The following is a 21990-nucleotide window of genomic DNA, read 5'->3' on the forward strand; positions in this document are numbered from 1 at the left end:
GCATTCTTCACATTTGAAACAGAGCTTCCTGGCCAAAAACAACACATCTGTGCTTCATCAGGCCACCTACTCTCCCATACCAAGCACTTTCATATTATTTCAACACGAAAGCACTTGGTACTCCTTTTATTTCTCCTGTGGCCTTGGGCTGAATATATTGTCACGTGCTATTTAGTGACATATAAGCATATATATATATATATATATATATATATATATATATATATATATATGTATATATATATATATATATATATATATATATATATATATATATATATATATATATATATATATATATATATATATATATATTTGTGTGTGTGTGTGTATGTGTGTATGTAGAGAGAGAGAGAGAGAGAGAGAGAGAGAGAGAGAGAGAGAGAGAGAGAGAGAGAGAGAGAGAGAGAGATTAAGCTTCCAAACAGACACTCTAAAGACATGAAAATATCTTTGTCATCTGAAAAATATTTAGAAAAGCACAGTCATACCCATTCTGCTTTTATGGAAACAGTCGTACTTTAGGCCGTTAGTTTCCTAAAAAAAAATGGTATATCCAGTTAAATAGTAAAATAAATATTGTGTGAGATCTGTTATTGCTTTTTCGAAGTGGGCTTTTGTAAATCAAAATGACTTATTTATATTAGAGAGAGGTAAGAGAGAGAGAGGTTTTGACACTATTAGCAATAATTAATGACAGATGTAATCATATATCAATCCTCTTGGACCTTGTCACTAAAGAGAAAATCAATCTGCAATTGATTCATATTATTCCTCTCTTCTGAAACAAAATAAAATTGTTGTGTTGAAAGAATTCGCAAAAATTTGGGGCAGGAGGCACCAAAGTTTTTAAGGAAGACCATGGCAGAGAGAGAGAGAGAGAGGCGAGAGAGAGAGAGAGAGAGAGAGAGAGAGAGAGAGAGAGAGAGAGAGAGAGAGAGAGAGCGGAAAGATAAACAGCGACTCGAGACACAAGAGCCATGCCACCGATCAAAGATGCAAGAGAGAGAGAGAGAGAGAGAGAGAGAGAGAGGAGAGAATCGCTTAAGCCTTGATTGAATGATCCGGATTATCCACTGGGTACATCCACCAATCAAAGACTGAGTTTTAGAGTAACTAACATTTTGTTCGTTACCAATAATAAACAAATAAAAAATGCGCCGAAGTTTCTTCTGTGCAATCCTGTTTTCTGTACAGCCGCTACAGCGTATAATCAAGGCCACCGAAAATAGATCTATCTTTCGGTGGTCTCGGTATAATACTGTATGAGCCGCGGCCCATAAACTTTAACCACCTTTCGGTGGTGGCCTGTCCTATATCCTTGCCAGAAGCACCATTATGGCTAATTTTAACCTTAAATAAAATAAGAACTACTGAGGCTAGACGGCTGCAATTTGGTATGTTTGATGATTGCAGGGTGGATGATCAACATCCAATTTGCAGTAGTTTTTAAGATCTGAGGGCGGACAGAAAAAGTGCGGACGGACAGACGAAGCCGGCACAATAGTTTTCTTGACAGAAAACTAAAACTAACTTTTTGCAAACTCTCGTTTCACTATATTTCTTGAACGGCTGAAGTTTAAGTCTGTGATGTTGCTAATAATTAATGAAGGAACGGAATCATGAAAAGAAAAAAAAAAATTCGGAAAGGCTGGGTGCAACTCCTGACCAGTTTTACCTCTTTATCTAAGCCATTTTCAGAGGAATGAAAATGTTTTCGACATTTTGTCGAAATTAGTCAGGATTTACACCCAGTTTTTTTATATCCCAGTCATAATGTTTTACATAAATCATGTGCCAGCGTTATAATTACACACACACACGCACATTATATATATATATATATATATATATATATATATATATATATATATATATATATATATATATATATATATATATATATATATATATATATACACACACACACACACACACACACATATATATATATATATATATATATATATATATATATATATATATATATATATAAACACTTATGCCGATGGACAATTAAGATTCAACTCTCTTGTTCTTAGCAAATTATTTTATACTTTTCTCAGCTAATTATTTTAAAAAACAACTGTTTTCCTGCTAATTTTGTCAGTATGATTTGCCGAAATTTTCTAAACAATTTCTTTTCCCCTCCAGTAAAATATCCTACTGTACCAAAACTGGAATTTTATGCCAGCTTCCCCTACGCCCGTGATACCTCTCTTAAAAGAGAATTTACTTAGCCAATACAAGAACATTTTCCTGCTATAAAAGTTAACCTGATTCCGAAAAATCCCTTGACCATCCGCTCTCTGCTTCAGTCAAGGATCGTCGGTGACCTTGTGTGTTCTCGTGTGTGGTGTTTAAATGTACTTGCCCCAAGTGTAACTCGGGGTCTTATATGGGAACCACGCGGAGGCTCCTTAATGTACGCATCGACTATCGTATAGGGGTCATAATAATAATAATAATAATAATAATAATAATAATAATAATAATAATAATAATTTGTCCATCGCGAATATCTTTAGGTTTTTACAGATACGATCGGATGAATTCATCTCGTATTTCTCTTTAAGCCACATGATCGAATTAAATAACTCTCATGTGCTATTTCAGTCCTTCAAAGTAAATCATTATGAAATTGTATGCTTGTAAAATGCAAGATTCTTGAACTTTTAAGGACTAGACATAAGTTGTGACGTAAATTCTCAAATAAACCTGATGAAGTTAGAATTATATACCCCTCTCTAATCACACTTATAATCTTTGTAATAAGACAAATTATACTTGATATCATCAATTTTTCATGATCTTAAATGGAAAAATGAAGTCCGCAGTGTTTTGTGTGTACGAGTATATTGCTATTTACAGAAAGCTTTCGCCAACTTGATCAGTTGGCCTCTTCAGCCAGAATAAACATAGTAATATTATTACATTTAGGACAACGTCTTTGAATAAAAGAAGTTATAACACAGTTTGTTATTCTTTCAGGTAAATCCAGAATTGCTCAATAGTCTATTGAGCAATTCTGGAGTTACCCGATAGAATAATAAGCTGTTTTATAACTTCTTTTATTCAAAGATGTTGGCCAAAATGTGTTAATATTTATATATTTATTCTGGCTGAAGCGGCCAACTGATCAAGTTGGCGAATGCTTTCTGCATATAGTAATATACTCGTACATACATACTACTGCGGACTTTATTTTTCCATTTAAGACGAATTTTGTTATAAAAAGTAGTGCACAATTATGTATTTAAACTTTATACGTGAAACATTTACTCACTCTAGCGTTATGATTAATGTTTTACGTGATAAGAACTAATGTTTCAATTGATCACAATATGGTACTAAAGATCTCTCATTACTGATGACATAATCTCTACCTAACTTTTAAAAGAAGATCAATCACTCATGATACTGATTATAGCCTTTTAGATCCCGATTTCTCAAGAACAAAACAAAAGTAGCTAATTATAGTTACATTAGCATCTAATTTCTTTATTTTGTAGTAATACTAACACGAACAAAAATGTAAAACACCGAGTCAGAAGTTCCATGAAATTGTAAGACTTTTGGCCATACGATAAGGCGTGTTCATGGGAAATAACGCAGATGGAATAATAACAAAGGCACCGATGTACCTGAAATCAAGAAGCAGTTAATAACGACAAGTGGAGGCCACAAATTCTACTATAAGAGTAACAACAATGATTATAACAATGTAAGATATCGGAAATAATGTTTATAACTGCAAGTCAGAAGTGACTATATTTATGGTCCATAATTACGATTTCACGAAAAATACACCCATTTACGACTATGAAAGAGATGTGTAATCATAATCTTTATTTTATAACATAGATTGGGCACATGAGGTTAGTGCTGTGAGTGACAGGGACACAAGTGATGATGGAATGGCAGGAAAAAGAGAAGATGCAGTGAAGAGATGAAAAGGTTGTTGCAGTTCTGCTTGTTGATTTGCTGTGTCATAAGAGCATTTTGATCAGTTATTCAAGGATATACAATATATGCTTGATACATGAATGTCTTTCACTGTAACACTACAGTATAATATGAAGATAAAAAGGCCCATAAAACGCTATTTGAACGTTGCAACCATATATTTCGGGCACTTACTTCTGTGCCTCTGTTCACTGGTAAAATATGGAGAGATGAAATGTTACAAGGGTATATATACAAAGCATATATAGGTGTGGCATTAAGTCTCCGATGGTATGCAGGTGACCGTTTCCTAAGAAGGCGGGGAATAAACACCAGAATCGTCGCCACACGGGAGTTAATGAGGCCAAAAACCACTAGTAAATTGTTTATTCCCCGCCTGCATACCATCGGAGACTTAATGCCACACCTATATATGCTTTGTATATATACCCTTGTAACACTTCATCTGTCCATATTTTACCAGTGAAAAGGGGCTTGATAAATATTTGTGCATGAAGATATGAAATAGTATAAGCGATCGCTACAGAAGAATGAAGCATATTTCTAAAATTACTCGCGTTTTTAGAATTGCAATTTTTTCATTGAATGATCGCGGGGTTGATTTCCCTTACCAGTAAGTAAAGAGAAAGGTGTGATCGCAATATACTCTACTATAATGTTCTATAATCCCTCAAGGAATGATAACGGGTACTCTTGGTTTTTTCTTAATTAATGCAGATAACAGTTAAAACAGACAGCATAAGTAATTTGAGTTCCTGAGTTTATTCCTTCGTTCAAATGCATACCTGTTCAGATGAGCTATTCTCATTAACGATATCCTGTCAAGAAATAACCCCTAGAAATTCGAGGGAACGTTTTTCATTTGGAATCCATTTCTAGATATTCCAAATTCTCAAATTGAAATCACTGCAAACAGTAATAGGAGTTAGTAACAGGTGTTTATAGTGACTGGCTATACTAACTGTTGAAATTGTTCAGAGGTCGGAAAAGATTATGATATTACAATGTGGAGTAGAGAGAGAGAGAGAGAGAGAGAGAGAGAGAGAGAGAGAGAGAGAGAGAGAGAGAGAGAGATGAAAAATGTTTTATTAGAATTCATTAAGTCATTAATATTAGTAACATAAATAATGACAATAATTAATGATTTCAGGAAATATGCGATGATATTATTAATAAAAGAATTAGATTAGATGTTCTCACTCTTTCTCCCTCCACAGTTCTCCGAGGTACAGATTATCCTTTCAGGTTCTAAAAACAATGTACCGCATCTGTTTTTCTAATGCTAACAGTTACACAGGACTAAATCATGAGGTACCTGTTTCGTCACACATGCCAATGTTACTTTCTACTCTCCCTTTGTTCGTTACCCTCTTACCTACTAATGCTAAGGTTGAATCCATAAACGCAGGTATTTGGCACTAGAAAGCAAAATATATATATATCAAGGAAAAAAATTATATGTACCGACATAACATACTAGTAGTGATAATGGAAGTGATTGCGATGGACGTAAAGTAATGGTATCCAATAAAACAAATTTCACTCTTAAATATTTATGAAATATACAGATCTGTATATGTTTTGATATTCTTTTAGTCATCCCAAGTACGTGACACAACACTACGTTTAAGAGAAAAATGAACTTATTCTTATATTTCACAACGTAGCTGAGTGATACAAGTAATATTCCTGTTTCAAAACTTATTAATTCAATAACTACATCTCGATAATTTCTCTTTTGCACTGAAAATTGCCATAAAACATTTTTGATAAAAGCATGATGAAAAAGCAACGTGATGAAATACATTCTTGATTGAAGATGTTCATGAAAAACTGTTACTACAAAGTTTAAAGGATGTACATATTCATTGGTAATCTTTTTTTCATTCCTCGTTCCGTTTGTACTGACAGGATGAAGTTTGATTAATGAACGTGGTGAACATTAACTGAAGAGGGAAACAATATTCTTTGCTAAATCTTGAAGCAGAATAAGGTAAGATAAAATAAACAGAATTTTTCCTCTAACGAGTTTAAACTGCGTTGTAGACCAATTAATTTACTCACTGGGTCCAGAGATAAAATCCAGTCTTCGCCTAAATGCATTCCTGCCTAAATGCATTGCCTAATTCCTTCCTTGAAAATCAGCAGAATTTGCATTTCCAAGTCATAGCGAGGCTATTAGGATTAGTTTTTTGTCAACAGTGTGTATGAAAAAAATTATCTAGGAGAAACCTGGATTTTTCGCAACAAACTTTGTACGTGTACGCATACGACAGGAAGAGAGAGACTGGCAAACAAAGAGCCAGACAGAGCACTACAAATATAAGGCGAAATGAAACTAAAAGAGGTTTAGAAAGAATATGGAAAAAGGTAGGATTAGATTTAAGAAAGGAATAGATTTTTGGAGACTAATTCACCTTTTCTTTGCAATCATTACTTGTCTTCAACTATAAAGACGATAATGTAAAACAACAACAAATCATAATGGAAGAAATAGAGAAGATATTTTATATCAGCATATTACTACCTTCTCTCTCTCTCTCTCTCTCTCTCTCTCTCTCTCTCTCTCTCTCTCTCTCTCTCTCTCTCTCTCTCTCTCTCTCTATATATATATATATATATATATATATATATATATATATATATATATATATATATATATTATATATTTGTGTGTGTGTATAGGCACTTAAAATCACTGCGCCATTAAGATGGACATATCTGTCAATTAGTATATTCCTAATTCCACTATTGGAAAAACGGTCTGGCTGAAATCTATAGCCAGTTGGGATTGGATTATTGAAGTATGTCAGACACTTAATATTTCAGGTGCTATATCAGATCCAGATCCCAAGAAGAAGTTAAATTAAATGCTGATATCTACTTCAATAAGGTATGTCCCTAGGAAGGTCATTAAATTCAGGACAAATGACCAGCCATAGTTTAATGATACATGTAGGAGAGCTTACCATGACAAACAGACCAAATTCAGTACATGAAGGCAAAATCGTTCACATGAAAATTAAACCATTTTTGTTGAGTCTCGCCGTGCTGCGAATAGAATTTATCATATCGCTGAGAGAAATTACAATAATTCCTTAAAGAGGAAACTTGAAAGAATTACTCGGCCTCATCTATGGTGGACCAGACTGGCAAAATCTATCTTTGGGTCAGCTCATCTTCCATTCCTCCACTGCTAACAGATGATGTCAGATTAGATACTGGCCCTAAGGAAAAAGCTGAACTCCTTCAACAAGCTTTGAAATCTAAGCAACCAGCTGAGGCTGTCCCTCTCCCTGATACTTGTGATCCTGAACCTGTTCTTACAAAATTTGCATTTCGCTCTGAGGATGTTAAGAAAATTCTTGATAATCTTGATAGGTGATGGTTTCTTCCCTTTTTTTTTTTTTTTTTTTTTAAATGTTTCTAGTGTGTTGTCTTCCAAGATTAGTAGATTCTACAGATTTTTATGTCGACACAGTTTTTTTGCGGATGACTGAAAGCTTAGCAATATAATGCCTGTTCCAAAGAATGTCATATCTGGAGACTGCAGCAACTACAGACCAATTTCTATTCTCCCTGTGTTCCCCAAAGCCACTATATAAGTATATGGAATCTAAAGGAATATTTGTTGATAGTCAATATGCATATTGGAGCAGTTAGGTACCTGCGATGGTCTTTTAGATTTTACATGCCATTTGCAAGAGAACTTTGATAAGGGGTTTGAGTGTGGAGTAATTCAAATAGATTTTAGTGCTGCTTTAGACTTAGTAAATCACAAGGCACTTATTTATAAACTTCAGATTCTTGGAGTGGGCGGATATGTTTTAAGTTTACTTCAGTATTTTCTTACAGGTAGGCAGAAACGAGTTGTTGTTGATGGGATCTTTAGTGAGCCAAGACCTATTGTGTCTGGAGTTCCACTGTCATTTTTAATGTATACAAGTTATTTTTAGTGTATATAAATGATATGGTTGTTGCCCTGGAAAACAAGATTGTTCAGTATGCCGATGATGCTACACATGTGGTTGTCGTAAAGTCTCAACTTGAGTGAAATGAAGCTGGCCTCAGTCTCAGTCGGGACATGGAGTGGATTAGTGAATGGTATAGTCGGTGGGGTATGAAGCTGAACTCCAGTAAAATGAAAACACTGTTAATTAGCAGATCTTGTACAAACTTTCCACCCCGTCCTCCCCTCCAAGTCGATGGGACTCACATCTTACTTTTGAGAAAAATTTAATGAAAGTATCAGCAAATGCCGCACGAAAGTAAGGTATTGTACGAAAGGCTTCATATATTTATAACAGAACAGGATGTGAACGCCCTAAGGCAGCCTGCATTGAGCCCAGATCTCAACCCCACTGAACATTTTTGGGATCAATTGGGCAGTGCATTTAGACAAGGGGACAACCAGCCATCCACCCTTAGAGAATTAGGTCAGGATACCTGCTGAGTACCTTGTACAGCTGGTGGACAGCATGCCACGCCGCCTGGTTAGCATTATTGCTGCTCGCGCAGGTCATACCCACAATTGACTCTGTAGATAAGTAAATGAAGGTTATTGTAATTTATGTACATGTGTTCGACTTGATGATATGTCTGAGAAAAAGGTTCAGATGTGAAATATAAAAGGAAGTGAACATTACCTTTTTCCTGCTAATTTTAGTGTACACGTGTGTGTGTGTGTGAAACTTTTTCCTAGTGAATATGAGACTGAATATAAATCTTAACCAATTTCAAGTTTGTGTCCAAACCATTTTTAGGAGACTGATGCCATAGCTATCGAATATTTCCAAATATATGCTAGAAGGACAGCAGGCACAAACATGCAAACCGTTGGGAACCAAACATTCACACCTGACAGGTGCAAGTGGGTGGAGCAGTACACTCGTCTGTGCTTGAGGTTAATTACTGCATTTGCAAATCTGTTTATCCACTCGGCGAACAGTGGAATTTTCGTATATGGAAGTGAAAGCAATCATTCAATCAAAAGGGCAGGGAAAAAACCGTACAGTATTCTTAAAAATGCACTAGCTAATTTTATAAAATAAAGCTTTTGTAAGAATATGAATATCAGCCAACGCATTTATAAATTTGATCCATTGATTTCAAAAGACATATGTGAACATGAATAAACTTTCAAGAAGATAGCTGACGTGGACAGGAAAAAGTAACCCGCAGGGATAAACAGATTTGTAAAATAAGTAACTGACTGCAGACACAAAAGAATATGCGGATGCACTCTCTTGTACTTCCCAGGTATGAATACTTGTTTTCCAGCGGTGTTTATGTTTGTTTGTGCCGTCCCTCTATCATATATATGGTAAATTTTTACAACTTTGTATTAGTCCTCTGAAATGGTTTAGACATAAAGTATATATATATATATATATATATATATATATATATATATATATATATATATATATATATATATATATATATATATATATATTGGTAGATGTGCATACGGAGCCTTGAGTTTATTATCACAAGGGGGAGGAAGGTCGCTTCCAACCATGCTTCCACACATCTCATTCAATCGATCAGTTAAACAGGTACTTGATAAAATACTTGATATCAATTACTAAAACAGGGGAACAACAAACGAGCAGCACGTGAGCATGCACTACTGAGGGCTGGGGGAGTAGGGGTGACAGACAGAATACATGAATTACTTCTACGGGTGAGAGGGCCTTCTTGGCACTCAATGAAGGAAGATTCTGCAAGAGCACGCTCGTCTTAGCGTGTGCGATGGGAGCATACAATTGGGGCAGAGTTGTTTCACAGATGTCAGGTTTGATCTGCAATGGTACAGTCAAGAGATTTCCTGATGAATGGATTTTGGCGCTGAGGAGGGGTCTGCAGAAGACAGGGGATTCCTCTCTCATAAATATTCACAAAACACAATAAAAACACTTCTCCAGGTATGGAAAGGAAGGTATGATGAAAATTAGTAATAGAAGAAGGAAAAGTGACCTGCAATCTCCACGTCTCACATTACCTTAGCCTCCAGGACGTCTCCGTGGGCTATTGACGACGGATTATACAGTGGGGGTGAGAGGCAAAGCTATGACTGGTGGACGCTAGGTTAAGAAGTATAGGGGCAAAGGAGTGAGGCTGTGTCGCCTCTCGACTGGTTCTCTCGGAGTCTCAAGTCATTCTCTCCCAGGGCACTGGTCAGCAGCTCCCTTTTATAGGGGCTGACCCAAGGCTCACAGATGCATGAAGGCAGTTGAAGCCATGTGGTTCCCGCAATTGCAGATGCATGATGAGAGGTAGGCCCATACGGTCCCCACGTGGTACCATACCTTAATCTGGCACCAATCCTTGGAAGGTAGGATCTGTCCGCGCCCAAACTTTCTCCTCGTTAATGGTGTCCTCTGGCCATGCCAGTGGCTGTTAATCTACTAATCCCAATGCCGGGTCCTGTGAGAGGGAAAGAAAGAGCTAGCATTACTCTTTCCAGGAAAGGGGGATTAAGATCTAACGGGGAAGGTGAGGGTCCTCTAGACGAGGACTAGGGAAACTCAAATCTGGTGGGGGTGGTCTAGTTGACCTGACAAACAGTTCTCTGTTCCCTTTGGTTATTTGTTTTACTCTAATTTGAGGCCAGTAGGCTGGCTTTGTACGAGATATACCGATGAAATCATGCTGTCTGCATATTCTTCTAGCATAGCTTCCCCCACAAGTAGACATGTTACGCCTTTAATTGGGCGAGCATGCCTACCTCAGCAAGTCACTTGCATAAAATTTCTCCTCGTCTTATTTTTTTCTCTCAGATGTCTCATTTAATTAAATCAAGCTTGCAAACTTCTGCACTAACATTACTAGTTATGGAATTACATGAACTGCAAAAGGGGTTGACTACTCTCAATTAAGTCTTATGATCATCAATCAGTTACAAAGGCAGCAGTTGCAAATTATGCAATGCCAACATTTTTATGAATTTACAACTTAAGTTAAGTGCCATTGGTCATAGCTCGATCAGTCATCAAATACTCAATCATGTTGTGAGACTTAATCATACAGTCTAAACTAAGGTTAGTTGGCTAACAAAATTTATTAATCATTTTGTTAATTCAATTACATCAAGGTTGCGATTCATGCTGTTAGTTTTGCCTTGAGGAGGCCTCAGACTGGGAGTACTGCAATGGTTGATACTTGAGAAAATATTTGATAACAATTACTAAAACAGGGGACAACGCATGAGCAGGATGTGAGCATGCACTACTGAGGGCGGGGGCGACTGACAGAATACATGAATTACTTCTATGGGTGAGAGGGCCTTCTTGGCACTTGATGCAGGAAGATTCTTCAAGAGCACGCCCGTCTTAGTAGGCATGATGGGAGTATACAATCAGGGCAGAGTCAGTTCACAGCATCGGGTTTGATCTGCAATGATGCGGTCAAGAGATTGCCTGGTGAATGGATTTTGGCACTGAGAAGGGTTCTGCTGAAGGCAGGGGATTCCTCTCTCATAAATATTCACAAAACAATGATAACACTTCATCAATGCACAATAACAATTAACAAGCAGGTCACTAATATCACTCCAGGTATGGAAAGGAAGGTATGATGAAAATTAGTAATAGAAGAAGGAAAAGTGACCTGCAATCTTTATCTCAACATCTCACATTACCTTATCCTCAAGGAAGTCTCCTTGGGCTATTGACAATGGAGCATGGCACTTATGGGAGGGGGGAAGCAAAGCTATGACTGGCAGATGCTAGGTCAAGAGGTAAAGGGGTGAAGGAGTGAGGCTGTGTTGCCTCTCGTCTGATTCTCTCGGAATCTCAAGTTATTCTCTCCCTGGTGCCGGTCAGCAGCTCCCTGTTATAGGTGCTGAGCCACGGCTCACTGATGCATGATGGGAGTTAAAGCCATGCAGTTCCCACAGTCACAGATGCAAGATGTGACATATGCCCATGCAGTCCCCACGTGGCACCCCACCTTAATCTGGCGACAATCCTTGGAAGGTAGGATCCATCCCTGCCCCAACTTTCTCCTCGCTAATGTAGATGGTGTCCTCTGGCTATGCCGGTGACCATTAATCCGCTAATCCCAATGCCAGAATCCTGTGACAGAGAAAGAGGGAGCGAGAATCACCGTTTCCAGGAAGGGTGGGGGAGGGGAGGGGGCTTTAGCTGAGGACTAGGGAAACTCCAAATCTGGGGGTGGGTAGTCTAGTTGACCTGACAAACAGTTCTCTGTTCTCTTTGGTTATTCATCTAATTCTAAATTGAGGCGAGTGGGCTGGCTTTGTATGAGATATGCAGATGCAATAATGCCGTGTGCATAATCTTGTAGCAATATATATATATATATATATATATATATATATATATATATATATATATACATATATATATATATATATATATATATATATATATATATATATATATATATATATATATATATATATATATATATGTATATATATATATATGTATATATATATATATATATATATATATATATTTAAGAATAACTGTAACCATATATAAATTATGCATATCAGCACAATTTTTTTCTATGGTAGTTAAGGGTGATTGTTTGAGAGGTTCCATTATTTTAGATCGTGATTACCAGATATCAATAAATTCCTGATAGCAACACCTAAAAAGATTTTATGTTGTATTCTCTGGGGGAAAATCATACTGGCTCAAAATCCTAGAGATTAAATGCCTGTCATTCTTGGCTTCTTTATAACGGTGATCTTTTGAAACTCATTGTTTTAGCAAATTTTCAGTTATGGCACAGAAATTATTAACTTGAAAGCATCTTTCAAGAATTCTACTTTTAAGTTAATGCTAAACGATTTTGTGTTTAAGTTATTAAGATCGTTCAAGGACCCTAGCAATAATATGGAAATGATACAGTATGAAGAATGTAGGAATGAAAAATGTTGAAAACAACGAAAATATTTTCATAATGATAAAAGTAACTATTAAGACTATTTTGTCCTAAAGAACTTTGGGGCGATTTTTTCGTGAAAGTAATCTTAATTATCGACATATAATACACAAATTTACGTTGATATACTCAAACACAACATGTAAATATGTTGTTGTGCATCTGTTTCAAATGACTGATATAATTTCTGAAAAAAAAAAGTGTGCCTTCATCTTTGAATCTTGGTAACGTAAACGGACAAAGTACCATTGTACGAAAATATCAACCGCCACGGTAGTAGGCGGTTAGTAAAGCCTAGCCATTCGGAGTACACAAAAACCCCGACTTTGGTCCTTGATAACTTTGGATGAAACTCCGGGATGAAACTCTGGCTTTAGAGGTTTCCCACTAATCTCTCTAATCGTGCCTAATTTCATTGAAATCTGTTCAGCCGTTCCGGAGATCCAGATGTCGATTTTTGGTATTCAGGGCATATGGTAGGGGGTAGGAGATGGACCTAACATATGTGAAGCTAGTATTCTGGAGGGGTGCCTTTCGGGGTTTGATTTTTGAAATAATGAAATTTTAAAGTTCAAGTGTGCCATTCAAATTAGCCACCAAAATTCAAATTTCCTGATGCTCAGGTACGGACTGCTCACAACATCAGAAAAGACGCCGTTTTCTTAATGTGTGTGAATAGCAAGTGGTGTTAGGAGAAGCTGGCTGACTTATTGTCAATGTTTATATATATATATATATATATATATATATATATATATATATATATATATATATATATATATATATATATATATATATACACACACACACACATATATATATATATATATATATATATATATATATATATATATATATACATATATATATATATATATATATATATATATATATATATATATATATATATATATATATATATATATTATTTCGAGGTAGAGCAATTGGATATTAAAGGACGTTTGTAGCTTACTGATTATATATATATATATATATATATATATATATATATATATATATATATATATATATATATATATATATATATATATATATATATATATAAATATATATATATATATATATATATATATATATATATATATATATATATATATATATATATATATATATATATATATACACACACACACACACACATATATATATATATATATATATATATATATATATATATATATATATATATATATACATACACACACACACACACATATATATATATATATATATATATATATATATATATATTACGGATTCCGAGATTGCGCTACAATTTACTTTACGTTACCCAGTAGGGCCTTGCAATAAAACCCTCAAAAGATCGTAAACAGAAAAAAAGAGCAAATAATAAGTCGTACGTTGCCAAGTGAAAATTCTGCTTTTAACACTACTTTATTCACACAAACACAAAGGTAAATTAAAGGTGGCAGATCTCACTAAAAATGTAAATGTACAATAAATCAGTGAATTGGAGATCAGCACAAATCAAGGTGTGCTTAAATGGACCATATACAAAAGGTCATTAAATTCAGCAATGCAGTTATGTCGGCCCGGGTAGGGTGGATTCCTCTGGCAAATCAGGATGGCATTAAAAACGTCTAATTGGTAAAAGACTCTGACAACACTCCAGGAAGTGAAATAATTCCAAACAAGATTACTATGAAATTATATTTCTCTTAGAATCGTTAGCACACACGTTAAATGGGTTGCATCACTCTAATCACTTATAGCATGGATATTGAAATGATCTAAACACTTCTAGCAAGGGACTGGCATGGATAAGTACACTGTTGCAAAGTAAAAAAAAAAGTGTTGAATTAAATTGTGAATTGTGAGAGAGAAATATCGAGTCAGAGGAAAAGTACACTGGCTTAGAACTAACCCTCAAATCCCAGGACGTACGGTAATTTGCTTCTTTGTGAGGCTTGGATAGATGATTCTCTGGGTGAGGTAGATCTGAACTATCTTGTGGTGACATTTGGCTCAAAGGTCAAAGTTCTCCCAGTAAGTAAGTATTTCTTAGTTTAACCAGACCACTGAGCTGATTAACAGCTCTCCTAGGGCTGGCCCGAAGGATTAGATTTATTTTACGTGGCTAAGAACCATCTGGTTACCTAGCAACGGGACCTACAGCTTATTGTGGAATCCGAACCACATTATGACGAGAAATGAATTTCTATCATTAGAAATAAATTCCTCTAATTCTTCACTGGCCGGTCGGAGAGTTGGATGCTGGGCCAACAGCGTGCTAGCCGAGAGCTCTACCCACCCCTCCAATGAAGAACTAGTTCTCCCAGTGTGTGGGGAATTGAGTGCCTGCCTGGCACAAGCTCAATACTTCATCTGGCAGCGCCTTTGGCTGACCAAAGCAGACTAACTGACGACCTCTGTCGACTGGCCCTTTTTAAGGCAGAGGGTGTGCTCGGGGCATGATTTCAGGCCACATCCCTGGCGATACCTGCAGATTAGAGGGAAAGATTCTTCGCCAGTAAATGGAAAAGATAGCGGGGGGTTAATTAGGTTTGGGGCTTAGCTAAAAGGAAACAGTGAGCTTTTCCAGGTGTTTCCCTGGAGACACATTAAGGCCCGGCCCTTGAAGAGGAGTGTCTGCATTTATTTAAAGGTACTCACTGTGGAATAAAATGATCTGGCAATGCTGTTGACTCAAGGTCATAAAATAGCTAACTGAATTTCACACAGAAATAAGCTATGCGGTACCAAAATGATAACTAGCTACGTGCAGAGAATATTTTAAACTACAAATGAGTCATTTAATCTATGACTTAATGTACATGGGCATGAAGTATATTAATTATACAAGTCTATCAGAATAAAAATACTGAAATAAACATGAGTTATTTACTCTATGATACATGATACAAAATAAAATGTAATGCAACAAAACGTAGCATAAAAGGCAACAAAATACTAAGATGGCTAGGACCTGTCCTTCAGGTTTTTAGGCTAAAGAGCAGACTTAGCCAAGTACAAAATAAATTTTTTTAATACCATACTGATTGAGGTAGGCGACATCCCTAGACATCCTTTCTTGATCAAAGGCTAGGATTGCTCTATTAAGATGAGGCACTGTTACAGCTATGTGATACGAGGGCCATGAGAGCTCAGTGGCTCTGATCAGTACAAGAAATAGGACCCTGAGGCTATGTGTAATATATATATTGCAATGTGCCAAGGTACCAAGGCCGGGAAAGCACCCATGCTCTATTATTATTCATGTTTTAGGCACTTAACCTTCTAGTCGTAGCAAACACCTATGCTCTGTTATTATTCATGTTTTAGGCACTCGATCTTCCAGTTGTAGTGCTGGAGGCTTAGCCCCTTCATGTAGGTAGCCTTCCAGTTACTTCTCCTGGGAAGCACTGGGTTTGTGGTTGTGGAGATGAGCCAATGGTGCTTTCTCAAGAGAATGGTGTGTTTCATCTCTGTTAGATTTTCCACAGGATCAACTGTGGGAATGAGTAATGGATTTATGGACGGCTCTGCCTCTTCTAATTTGCCTTCAGGCTTGGATATTTCAGAGATAATGGGTGGGGTCGAGTCCTGGGAAGGTGCAGGAGTGTCTTCAGGACCTAAGCCGGGAGTGGCACTGGAAGGAGCTTCAATGGGTGGAGCAGGCACGATGCTAGCCAATGCTTTGGCTGCTGCGACAATCTTGACAGTGGCAGTGTCAACAAATGGGTCCGAGGGCGTGCCACATACTTCAGCCGCTGCAGCAACCGGAGTTAGGGTGGTGCCATCGATCTCTGCCAACTGTCGTTGCAGTTCCTGGATTTGGGCAACCAACTTGGCTCTTAGGGAATCGTCCGCCAGGGTCTTGTCTTCTGAAGACTTAGGAGAAGAGGATGAACTCATTACCAGTGTGAAAGGTTCATAGATTGCAAGATCTCCTGAAGGGAGATCAAGGGCATGCTATGGCACTGGCACTAAGGTAAGCTCAGACACAGGTGTTTCCCTGGAGACGCATTAAGGCCCAGCCTTTGAAGAGGTTTGCTTGGCCGCTCCTGAGTCGTACTTTGTCACTCCAACCCTTATGGGTCTACCTATCACCCCTACTCAATAAGAATTTTTCTGAATTATTAAAGAAATAACCGATACGGTGGTGTAGAAAACCCCAAGTATTCATCACGTTCCATATTTTCATGATTCCGTTATACATACATACATACATACATATATATATATATATATATATATATATATATATATATATATATATATAATATATATATATATATATATATATATATATATATATATATATATATATATATATATATATATATATAATATATATATATATATATATATATATATATATATATATATATATATATATATATATATATATATATATATATATATATATATATATATATATATATATATATATATATATATATATATATATATATATATATATATATATATATATATATATATATATATATATATATATATATATATATAGTGTATAATTATGCAGCAAACGAGCTGAGCTGACCATAATCACTGAGAAGCCAAATAGGTCTAAGAAAACTATTCTAAAACCTAAATAATCACCATTCCTTTGTCACCACATTTTTCTGGGTCTAGGACATTGCCATTGCAACAAAGGACTGAAATCACAGGCAAAAAAACTATGAAATCACTAAAGGGGTAATAAAGCCCAGCCACAAGAGACAGACATGGAGGTCAGGGGATACAAAGGAAGGGGTAAGGTGTAGGGCTTTACTCCGCAACCTGATAAATTATGATTAAGCGAAAAGTAGATGTAGGGGTCTTTCTCAATCAGCATAGAAAGCGAGTGTCATTATAATACGCACAACACTAACCATACCTGAAGAGATAGACACTGGCACTTCTTCAGGCAATACAATTTGAAAACATATAGCAAATGATCCACTAAGAAGCGAGCGATCATATAAAAACAAAGCTTCTTTGTGGGTACATTTTTTTTCTTCTTTTTTCTTTTTTGTTGTCGAGAATGATACTGGGGAACTCATTCTGATTGTTGCTATTGCTGCTGCAGAAACTAGAGTAATGTTCAACAAAAGCCTGGGCCGAGTCGGTGCTGGGTGGTACTGGAATCGGGCGCTCTTGCATAATTTTCATGTCATTAGAGGTGGTTTGTCCAAACCGAAGCCTATTCTGTATGTGTATTATAATGGCACTCGCTTTCTATACTCATTGAGAAAAGACTCCTATTTCTACTTTTCGGTTTCATCATAATTTCTTTTTTGTGGAGTACACCCCTACGCCCTATCCCTTCCTTTATATCCCTTGACCTCCAGATCTGTCTCTTGTGGCTGGGCTTTACTACCCCTCTTGTAATTTCATCACTTTTTTTGCCTGTGATTTCTAAATACGCCAGTATCAACGCTTGCCTTTTTAGATAACTTTGTTTTCAAACACAAGAAGATGATGAATAAGAAGAATAAGAGAGACCTTATCTTACCTTACAGATCTCACAGTTCATTCGGGTTCCCCCAGGTCCCTCAGTGTGAGGCACCTCTGATGTCTACCAGAGAATTGCTAATGCATCTTCCGGTATATTTTGCATCTTCCAATCTTGGATGGTCTGGGATGCATCTTAGATATTTGTCGAGCTTATTCTTAAACACATCTACGCTCACTCCTGTTATGTTCCTCAGATGAGCTGGTAGCGCACTGAATAGACGCTGCATTATCGATGCTGGTGAGTGGTGGATTAATGTCCTGTGTGCTTTCCTTAGTTTTCCTGGTATAGTTTTGGGCACTATTAATCTACCTCTGCTTGCTCTTTCTGATATTTTTAGCTCCATGATGTTTTTGGTAATTCCTTCTATTTGTTTCCATGCCTGGATTATCATGTAGCGTTCTCTTCTCCTTTCAAGACTATATAAATTTAAGAATTGTAGTCTTTCCCAGTAGTCAAGGTCCTTAACTTCCTCTATTCTAGCTGTAAATGACCTTTGTACACTCTCTATTTGTGCAATATCCTTTTGGTAGTGTGGGTGCCATATTATATTGCAATATTCAAGTGGACTACGTACATACGTTTTATAAAGTATAACCGAGTGTGTTCGGCTTTTCTTGTTTTGAAGTGCTGGAACAACATTCCCATTTTTGTTTTGCATTTTGCCAATAGTATTGCTATTTGATTATTCCATAACGTATTCCTATTCAACATCACACCAAGGTCTTTAACTGCTTCCTTATTTGTGATTGTCTCATTATTAGGTCCTTTATATGCATATAGCATTCCTTCTTTATCACCATAATTTATTGATTCAAATTTATCAGAGTTAAATACCACCCTATTTACCTCTGCCCATTTATATATTTTGTTTAGGTCTCTTTGTAGTGAGTTCCTATCTTTATCACAAGTAATTTCTCTACTTATTCTTGTGTCATCGGCGAAACTTCTCACTACCGAGTCCTTAACATTACTGTCTATGTCTGCAATCATAATCACAAACAGCAATGCAGCTAATACCGTACCTTGTGGCACACCGGATATTACCGTAGCTTCATCTGATTTCTCATCGTTTGCAATCACTGTCTGTTTTCTGTTTTGCAAAAATTTTTTTATCCATCTTCCTACTTTGTCCACAATGTTATGTTTTCAAATTTTTTTCGCTAATATATTATGGTCTACCTTGTCAAAAGCTTTTTCAAAGTCTAGGTAAACCACATCTGTATCTTTTTCGTTTATCATAATTTTATATATGCTTTCATGATGGACTAACAGCTGGGTTTGTGTACTTTTTCCGGGTACAAAACCATGTTGTCCTATATTAAACAATCTATTTTTCATTAAATGTTTAATTATATTTTTATTCATTACCCTTTCATAAACTTTCATAATATGAGATGTCAGACTCACAGGCCTATGATTACTTGCCTCTAGTCTTGATCCACTTTTGAAAGTAGGGGTAATGTATGCTAATTTATGCTCATCATAAATCTTGCCTGTATCTATACTTTGTCTCAATAATATTGCGAGCGGCTTTGCGATTGCATGAACCACTTTCTTTAACAATATGGCAGGTACGCCATCTGGTCCTGCTGCTGATCCATTTTTAATTTCATTAATAGCCTGCACAATATCAGCTTCCGTAATATCTATGACCGATAAATATTCACTATTTTCATCTCTTATTTCTGTATCATTATCTTCATTATCAAGTCTAGGTGTAAATTCACTCATATCTTTCTGCTAATATGTTACATATTTCCTTTTTTTCCTTCGTTAATCGCCCTTCAATTCTTAGAGGGCCAATTTCTACTCTTATTTGATTCATCTTTTTTGCATATGAGTAAAAAATTTTGGGGTTTTGCTTGATACTTTGTAGGTTCTTTTCTTCTAGGACCCATTTTTCATTCTCTTTTGACTGTATAATCTTTTGTTCTGCATTTTCTATCTTACTTTTTAGTTCCATCACTTTCCATGCATTCTTTTCTTTTGCAAGACCTTTTTTTCACTTTCTGATTTTCTGGAACAAGATCCTCTGTCTCTTGGTATGCGTGACTGATGTTTACTTTTTTTCTTCGGTATATATTTTTCCACTATTTCCTCTAATATTTTATATATATATGTATTTACCTGTGTATTATCACTTACAAATATGTTTTCCCATTCTTTGTTTAATTCTTCATTTATTTTTGACCAATTTATATTCTTACTATAGAAATTGTACTTTCCATATCCCTCCCATTTTTTCGTCTCTTGCTTATCTCTGTTTTCGTGTGCTTTGGAACGGACTGTTAGTTCTATGACATTATGGTCCGAAATACTCGTATTATACACTATTATTTCTTTAACATAGTTCACCTCGTTCACAAATACTAGGTCTAGAATATTATCCTTTCTTGTTGGCAGGTGATTTATTTGCTGAATGTTATGTTCTAGGTAGCATATCTAATAGCTTTTCAAATTGCCTCTTATCTTCTGCGCTACTATTACTTACTTTTTTATATGTATAAATACAACAACAGTCTCCTATTCGTTCTTTCCATTCTATGCAAGGAAAGTTAAAGTCTCCGGATAGGAGTATAGTCCAGTCTTTGTGATTTCTAAATATATCATCCAATTTGTTAATTATTATGTCAAACTCTTTAGTATTAGGGGGGTCTGTATATTACAATGTTCACTAATTTTTCAGATTCAAATTCTACCGCTATTAATTCACATTCTGTGTTACTATATTTCTCACACACACACACACACACACACACACACACACACACACACAGAGAGAGAGAGAGAGAGAGAGAGAGAGAGAGAGAGAGAGAGAGAGAGAGATCTTTTAAATTCTCACTGAATTGTCTGAAGGCTGCTTTGCCTATGAGCTCCGCTGGTTCTTTGTTTCTTTGGCGTCAGTGTCCTCCGAAAACAAAATAATCGGGTTCTTTGCCTGTTAGAGTTATTATCCTTTTTGACATTCGCCCACTGGATTAATGCCAGTCATATCTCTTGATCGAGAAGAGAAGCGGTGACGAAGAACTGCAGACCAACCGCGAAGAAGGAAAGTGTGCTGACGTCAGTAACAGGAAGTCATCATGAAGAGGATAAGAATGAAAATGCGAGTCAGAAAGAGTAAAATAATGTGTTCAGAGAACGCCGATGATGTAGAATGAGGAAAAATGAGAGATGTTTGAGAGGTTCTTAAAGGAATTGAGGAGGAGGGAGATCATGATAAGAAGGGAAAGGGATGACGGTGAGGATGAAACATTTTGAAAAGAAACTGGCAAAATGAGTACGGATAAAGGGAACAGAATTGTCGGGAGAGAAGGAAGAGGCGAAGGTTTGGCAGAAGGAGAACTTGGGAAATCTGACGGTGGAAAAACAGCATGTCCTTCAATGCACCTGAGAGAGAGAGAGAGAGAGAGAGAGAGAGAGAGAGAGAGAGAGAGAGACAGACAGACAGACAGACAGACAGACAGACAGACTGACTGACAGACACACAGGCAGACAGGCAGACAGGCAGAAGTTTATTGATTACATTATCATTTATATCTCATTATTATAAGACAGACAGGAGACTCCACAAAGCTTGACTGGCAGAGACCATTAAAAGA

Source organism: Macrobrachium rosenbergii, chromosome 43 (genome assembly GCF_040412425.1).
Source record: "Macrobrachium rosenbergii isolate ZJJX-2024 chromosome 43, ASM4041242v1, whole genome shotgun sequence".
Classification (NCBI taxonomy): domain Eukaryota; kingdom Metazoa; phylum Arthropoda; class Malacostraca; order Decapoda; family Palaemonidae; genus Macrobrachium; species Macrobrachium rosenbergii.